We start from the raw sequence: 6,619 nt of genomic DNA on the forward strand, positions 1-6,619 counted from the left end.
ATTTATTTAAGTCTTTAATTTCTTTCATTTATGTTTGGATGTTGCCTTTTGTCAAATGCTTTTTCTGTATCTATTGAGATGATCATATGATTTTTGTCTTTCACTTTATCAGTGTGGTATATCACGTAATTGATTTGCATATGTTGAACCATCCTTACATCCCAGAGGTAAATCCTACTTGATCATGGTATGATCCTTTTACTGTGATGTTGAATTCAGTCTGCTAATATTTTGAGAGTTTTGGGATCTCTGTTCATCAGGGATATGGGTCTGTAGAGTTCTTATAGTGTCCTTATCTGTCTTTGCTATCAGGGCAATTCTGGCCTCATAAAATGAGTTTGAGAGACTTCCCTTCTCTTCAGTTTTTTTTTTTTTTTTGAAGAGTTTGAGAATGGCTAATATTAATGCTTTAAATGTTTGGTAGACTTCAGCAGAGAAGCTATCTGGTCTTGAGCTTTTCTGTGTTGGGAGATTTTTGATTACTGATTCAATTACTCATTATGTATCTCTTTAGATTTTCTGTTTCTTCATGATTCAGTCTTGTTAGGTTGTATGTTTCTAAGAATTTATCCGTTTCTTCTAGATTATCTAATTTATTGGTGTATAATTATTTGTAGTAGTCTCTTATGCTCTTTTGTTTTTCTGTGGTATTAGATATAATGTCTGCTCTCTTATTTCTGATTTTATTTGAGTCTTCTCTCTCTTTTTTTCCCCCTTTGTCTGGCTAAAGGCTTGTCAATTTTGTTTATCTTTTCAAAAAAACAGTTCTTTAATTAATGTTTTCTATTTTTTCCCCCTGGCCTCTATTTCATTTATTTCTGGTCTAGTCTTTGTTATTTCCTTCTTTCTGCTAGCTTTGGGTTTGGTTTGTTCTTTTTGTGGTTTCTTAAGTTTGAAGTTAGGTTGTTTATTTGAAATCTTTTTTTTTTTTAATGTAGACATTTGTCACTATAAGCTTCCCAATTTTAACACTGCTTTTGCTGTAAGTTTGGTATGTTGTGTTTCTATTTTGTTTGTTTCAAGATAATTTTTTATTTCTTTTTTCTTTTCTTTTCTTTTCTTTTTAAGATTTTATATATCTATTTGACAGAGAAAGAGCACAAGCAAGGGGAGCGGCAGGCAGAGGGAGGGGGAGAAGCAGGCTTCCCACCGAGCAGGAGCCCAATGCAGGGCTTGATCCTAAGACTCTGGGATCATGACCTGAGCTGAAGGCAGACACTTAACCAACTGAGCCACCCAGGCGCCCTGATAATTTTTCTCTTCTGATTCCTTCTTTGACCTGTTGGTTGTTCAGGAGTGTGTTAATTCCCGCATATTTGTGAATTTTCTAGTTTTCCTCTTGTTATTGACTTCTAGTTTCCTACCAATGTGTCAGCAAAGATACTTGCTATGATTTAAATCTTAAATTTGCTAAGACTTGTTTTGTGATATATCATATGATCTGTCCTGCAGAATGTTATGTGTGCGCTTAGGAAGAATGCACGTTCTGCATATGTTTGTTAGGTCCATTTGGTCTGTAGTTGAAGTCCAACATTTTCTTACTGATTTTCTGTCTGGATCTTCTACCCATTGTTAAAAGTGTGGTGTTAATTCCCCCACTATTACTGGATTGTTGTCTGTTTCTCCCTTCCGATCTGTTAGTATTTACTTAATATAGTTATTACGCTAATGTTGGGTGCATATATGATTGGTATGTCCCCTTGATGAACTGACCCTTTTATCATCTAAGGACCTTCTCTGTCTAGTATTATAGTTTTTGGTTTAAGGTCTAGTTTGTCTAAGTGTGGCTCTCCCTGCTGTCTCTTGGTTTCCACTTGTATAGAATATCTCTTTCCACCTCTTCCCTTTGAGCCTGTGTGTGTCCTTAAAGCTGAAATGAGTCTCTTGTAGGCAACATATAGTTGGGTCTTGTTTTTTAATCCATTTATATCAAGAGTAATTATTGATAAGTAAGGACGTACTAATGCCATCTGATTAATTGTTCTCTGGCTGTTTTTTAAAAAGTTCCCTTGTACCTTTCTCTCTCTTTTGCTGTCTTCTTTTGTGAATTGATGATTTTCTGTAGTGTTATGCTTTGATTCCCTTGCCTTTATCTTTTGTGTATCTATTGTAGGGTTTTGCTTTGTGGTTACCATGAGGCTTACATAAAATATCTTATAGATAACAGCGGTCTCTTCTATGCTGATAACAACTTTATTTCAACCACATGCAAAACTCTACCCTTGTACTTTTTTTTTTTTTTTTACTTTGTACTCTTTTTACATTTTTGATGTCACAGTTTATCTCTTTTTATATTGTGGCTTCTTTAACAAATGATTGTAGCTATAATTATTTTTAATACTTTTGTCCTTTAACCTTTATACTAGAGTTAAATGGTTAAGACACCACCATGTTACAGTATTAGAATATTCTGAATTTGACTATACTGTTGACCCTTGAACAACATGAGTTAGAATTGTGCCGGTCCGTTTATACATGAAAATTTTTTAGAGTTGACAACAAGAGCCACACGCCATTTATTTACAACTGCCCCCTCCCCACCGTTGTCACAGACTGAATAGAAGGTGGCTGGTGCAGTTCATACCAGCTGCTGTCTGGGTACCTGTGGAGGCCCACAAAGGCTTTCGGCAACCACAGGGGGCCCAGGACCAGGCAGGGATGCAAGGTGCCCTGTGTGTGCTGGGATAGTGCTGCATAGGGAGCCCTGCACCCCAGCACCCCTGCCCCTTGAGTGCTCCAGACATGCTTCAGAGCTGTGCTGGGGCAGCCATGGACCTTGGGCCCCTCCAGGGTGGAGTGTGGACCCCTTCCTGCAGTAGCCTACACCCTCCCTCCCGCCTTCAGCTTCCCAGAGGCCGATGCACGCACGTGTAGCTGCAGCTGCTGACGGCCACAAGGCCAGTGGTGGACCTCCACACAGATGGGCAGCTTTACCGCACCTCTAGGCCACTGTCGTTGCTGTGGGCCATCCTGGTGGCTGCCGCCGCTAAGCCAAAACCACCAGGCTGTGGAGCATCGCCATTCCAGGGTGCCCTACCCAGCAGGCCTGGCCCACCTACACAGGGATTTTTTTCAATAAAAATACGTATGGTACTGTCCTTTCTCTTCCTTATGATTTTCTTAACTTTCTCTTTTCTTTAGCTTACTTTGTTATAAGAATACAGTATATAATACAGACAATGTACAAATATGTGCTAATCAACTAAGTTATCAGCAAGGCTTCCAATCAACAGTAGGCTATTACAAGTTAAGTTCTGGGGAGTCAGAATTATAAGGGGATTTTTGACTGTGCAGGGGTCAGCGCCCCTAACCCCCATGTTGTTCAAGGGTCAACTGTATTTACCTTCCCAGTGTGTTGTGTATTTTCATATGTTTTCATGTTACTAATTAGCATACTTTCATTTCAGTTTGAAGAACTCCTTTCAGCATTTCTTATAAGGCACTTCTATCGATTTTTTTTTTTTAGATTTTATTTATTTATTTGACAGAGAGAGCACAAACAGGGGGAGCAGCAGGCAGAGGGAGAGGGAGAAGCAGGCTTCCTAATGAACAAGGAGCCCCATGTGGGGCTCGATTCCAGGACCCTGGAATCATTATCTGAGCTGAAGGCAGATGCTTGACCGAGTGAGTCACCCAGGCACCCTTATAAGGCACTTCTAGTGGTGATGAACTCCCTCAGCTTTTGTTTGTCTGCGGTAATCTTTGTTTCTCCTTCATTTCTGAAGGACAGCTTTGCCAGATCATTCTTGGTTGCAGTTTTATTTTTTCGGCACTTTGAATATATCACCCCACTCTCTCCTAGCCTGTAAGGTGTCTGCGGAGAAATCCACTGATAGCTTTATGGGGATTCCCTTGTAGGTTACAAGCTTCTTTATTCTTGCTGCATTTTTTAAAAAAAATATTTTATTTATTTATTTGACAGAGAGAGAGACAGCCAGCGAGAGAGGGAACACAAGCAGGGGGAGTGGGAGAGGAGGAAGCAGGCTCCCAGGGGAGGATTCCGATGTGGGGCTCGATCACAGGACTCTGGGATCACGCCCTGAGCCGAAGGCAGACGGTTAACAACTGAGCCACCCAGGTGCCCCTGATTTTCAACACTTTTATCCTAATGTATCTTGGAGAAAATCTCTTGAAGTTGGGACCTTGGGAACTCTCAGCCATTATTTTTTTAAATAAGCTTTCTCAGGGAGCCTGGGTGGCTCAGATGGTTAAGCATCTGCCTTCGGCTCAGGTCATGATCTCCAGGTCCTGGGATCGAGCCACACGTCAGGCTCCCTGCTCAGCAGAGAGTCTCCTTCTCCTTCTCCCCCTGCTTGTGCACTTTCTCCCTCTCTCTCTCTTTCACTCTCTTGAATAAATAAAATCTTAAAAAACAAATCTTTCTCCTTCCGCTTCTCCCTCTCTTTTCCTTCTGGGGCTCCAGTAATTAGCACATTGCTTCTGTTGACAGCATCATGTAGATCGTATAGGCTTTCTTCACTCTCTCCTTCTTTTTCCTTTGTTAGTCTCCGACTGGATAATATCAAAGTTCCTTTGTTCTAATTCACAGATTCTTTCTCCTGATTGCTTCATTCTGCAGCTGATGCCCTCTGTGGCATTTTCCACCTCGTTCGTTGTACTCTTCAGCTCCAGAAGTCATTTGGTTCTTTTTTGGTATTATTTCTATCTCTTTGTCTTTCTGTCTCTATGATTTCTAGCTCTATCTCATTTTATTCGTCTATTGTTTTCCTGATTTCATTGAATTGTCTTTCTGTGTTTTCTTGTAGCTCATTGGGCTTCCTTAAAACAGCTATTTTGAATTTTTAAAAAGATTTTATCTATTTATTAGAGAGAGAGAGAGAGAGGACAAGCAGAGGGATCGGCAGAGGGAGAGGGAGAAGCAGGCTCCCCGCTGAGCAGGGAGCCTGATGTGGGGCTCCATCCCAGGACCTTGAGATCATGACCTGAACAGAAGGCAGATGCTTAACCGACTGAGCCACCCAGGCACCCCTGACAGTCTCTGTTTTGTTTTCTCAAGGGTAGGGTTAAAGCTCAAGTTTGTGGTGTCTCCCAGTCTGCAGACTCCGGCTGGCTTTCTGTGCATGCTCACTAGCCACCAGCCAAAGCTCACTCTTGACACCATCAAGACTTTGCACAGAAAAGAGGGTAAAGCGGTGTGGGGGTGAGGTGCGTGGCTCACCTCTGGGCCAGTTGGGGGGATCTGCAGGCAAGATCAGCTTGTGGGCAGGCTTCTTACTGGGGTCTGAAACACAGTAGGATCCCTCGTCCCTTTAATGCCTTGTGCGGGTCTTATGTGTCACTCTGCCAGCCTTTTCCCACCCCCAAGTCATGCCGCTCATGACTCAGTACTCTGGTCAGAGTGAGTGAGAAATAGGTTTGTTTGGCAACATGCTGCACAACTGGGGAAGCCATGTGCTCACTCACATGCTCTCATTTTTCCCTGTGGGAGAAATCAAGGGCCAAGAAACGTCTGACTTGGCACTGAGCTGTGCTTCCTTGGGGGAGGAGTGACATGTGTAAACTCAAACTGTTCCTCTTTCCCTCTCTAGTGCGTCCAAATTTTTATTTTCTTTCTCCAGTGGTGTGCTGGAATTTCTTTCCTGGAAACCCGGACTTCCACAAAGGCTCTCTTGTCTGTGGGTGATTGTCTACGGCAGCGTTCTCCAGGGTCTCCCAGGCTGTGGCTGAGAGGGGCTGGAGCCAGTTCTCAGGCCCCTGCAGGGTTCGAGCCAGGACTGAGGTCTGTGCACCTGTTACCTGCTGCGCTGGTGGTCAAGGCTCTTCCCTCCCCGGCTCCACGGTGTGTGGTGTTGAGTCCTGCGCCTCCCACAGGCACTTTGGTCTGTGAGGGAATGCCAGCTTGGTGTTTTTGACTTGGGCTGGGGGGGTACATCTCATAGCTTATTTAGCAACCCCACTTTTAAAATTCTTACTCTTTTTTTTTTTTTTAAGATTTTATTTATTTATTCGACAGAGATAGAGACAGCCAGCGAGAGAGGGAACACAAGCAGGGGGAGTGGGAGAGGAAGAAGGCGGCTCATAGCGGAGGAGCCTGATGTGGGGCTCGATCCCATAACGCCGGGATCACGCCCTGAGCCGAAGGCAGACGCTTAACCGCTGTGCCACCCAGGCGCCCCTAAAATTCTTACTCTTTATCCTGAATATCCACCTGACAGATTATATTCCTTTCCCTTCTCCTTGTTCACCCTTTTATGGTTGGAAATAACTTGGGGAAGAGTGAGGCTGGCTCTGTTCCTGGAACTATCTGATATTCAGGTAAGGATGGCAGAAAAGTTTGGATAACATCGAATGGGAAAAAAGGAATATTACAACGTTATTTTGCATGTTACCAGGAGTCTGGAAAAAGAAGGAAGTAGAGGAAGAATCATTACTGGGAAGTTGGCACAATCTCCGGTGGCAGGAGGGTGTCCCTTCCTCATGACACCCAGGTCCATTCTTCTTCATTCCTCCTCTTAGGCATCCTAGGGTGGGAAGACGTGCACGTCTGGATGGGACGCCCCATTGCATTCGTGGGGAGTCCTGCTGTCCTGTTTGTGACCCAGACTAAACATATTCTTCACGAGCCCATGTACTACTTTTAGCCTTGTTGGACCCTGCT

This window comes from Ursus maritimus, unplaced genomic scaffold (genome assembly GCF_017311325.1).
Source record: "Ursus maritimus isolate PB19 unplaced genomic scaffold, ASM1731132v1 scaffold_21, whole genome shotgun sequence".
Classification (NCBI taxonomy): domain Eukaryota; kingdom Metazoa; phylum Chordata; class Mammalia; order Carnivora; family Ursidae; genus Ursus; species Ursus maritimus.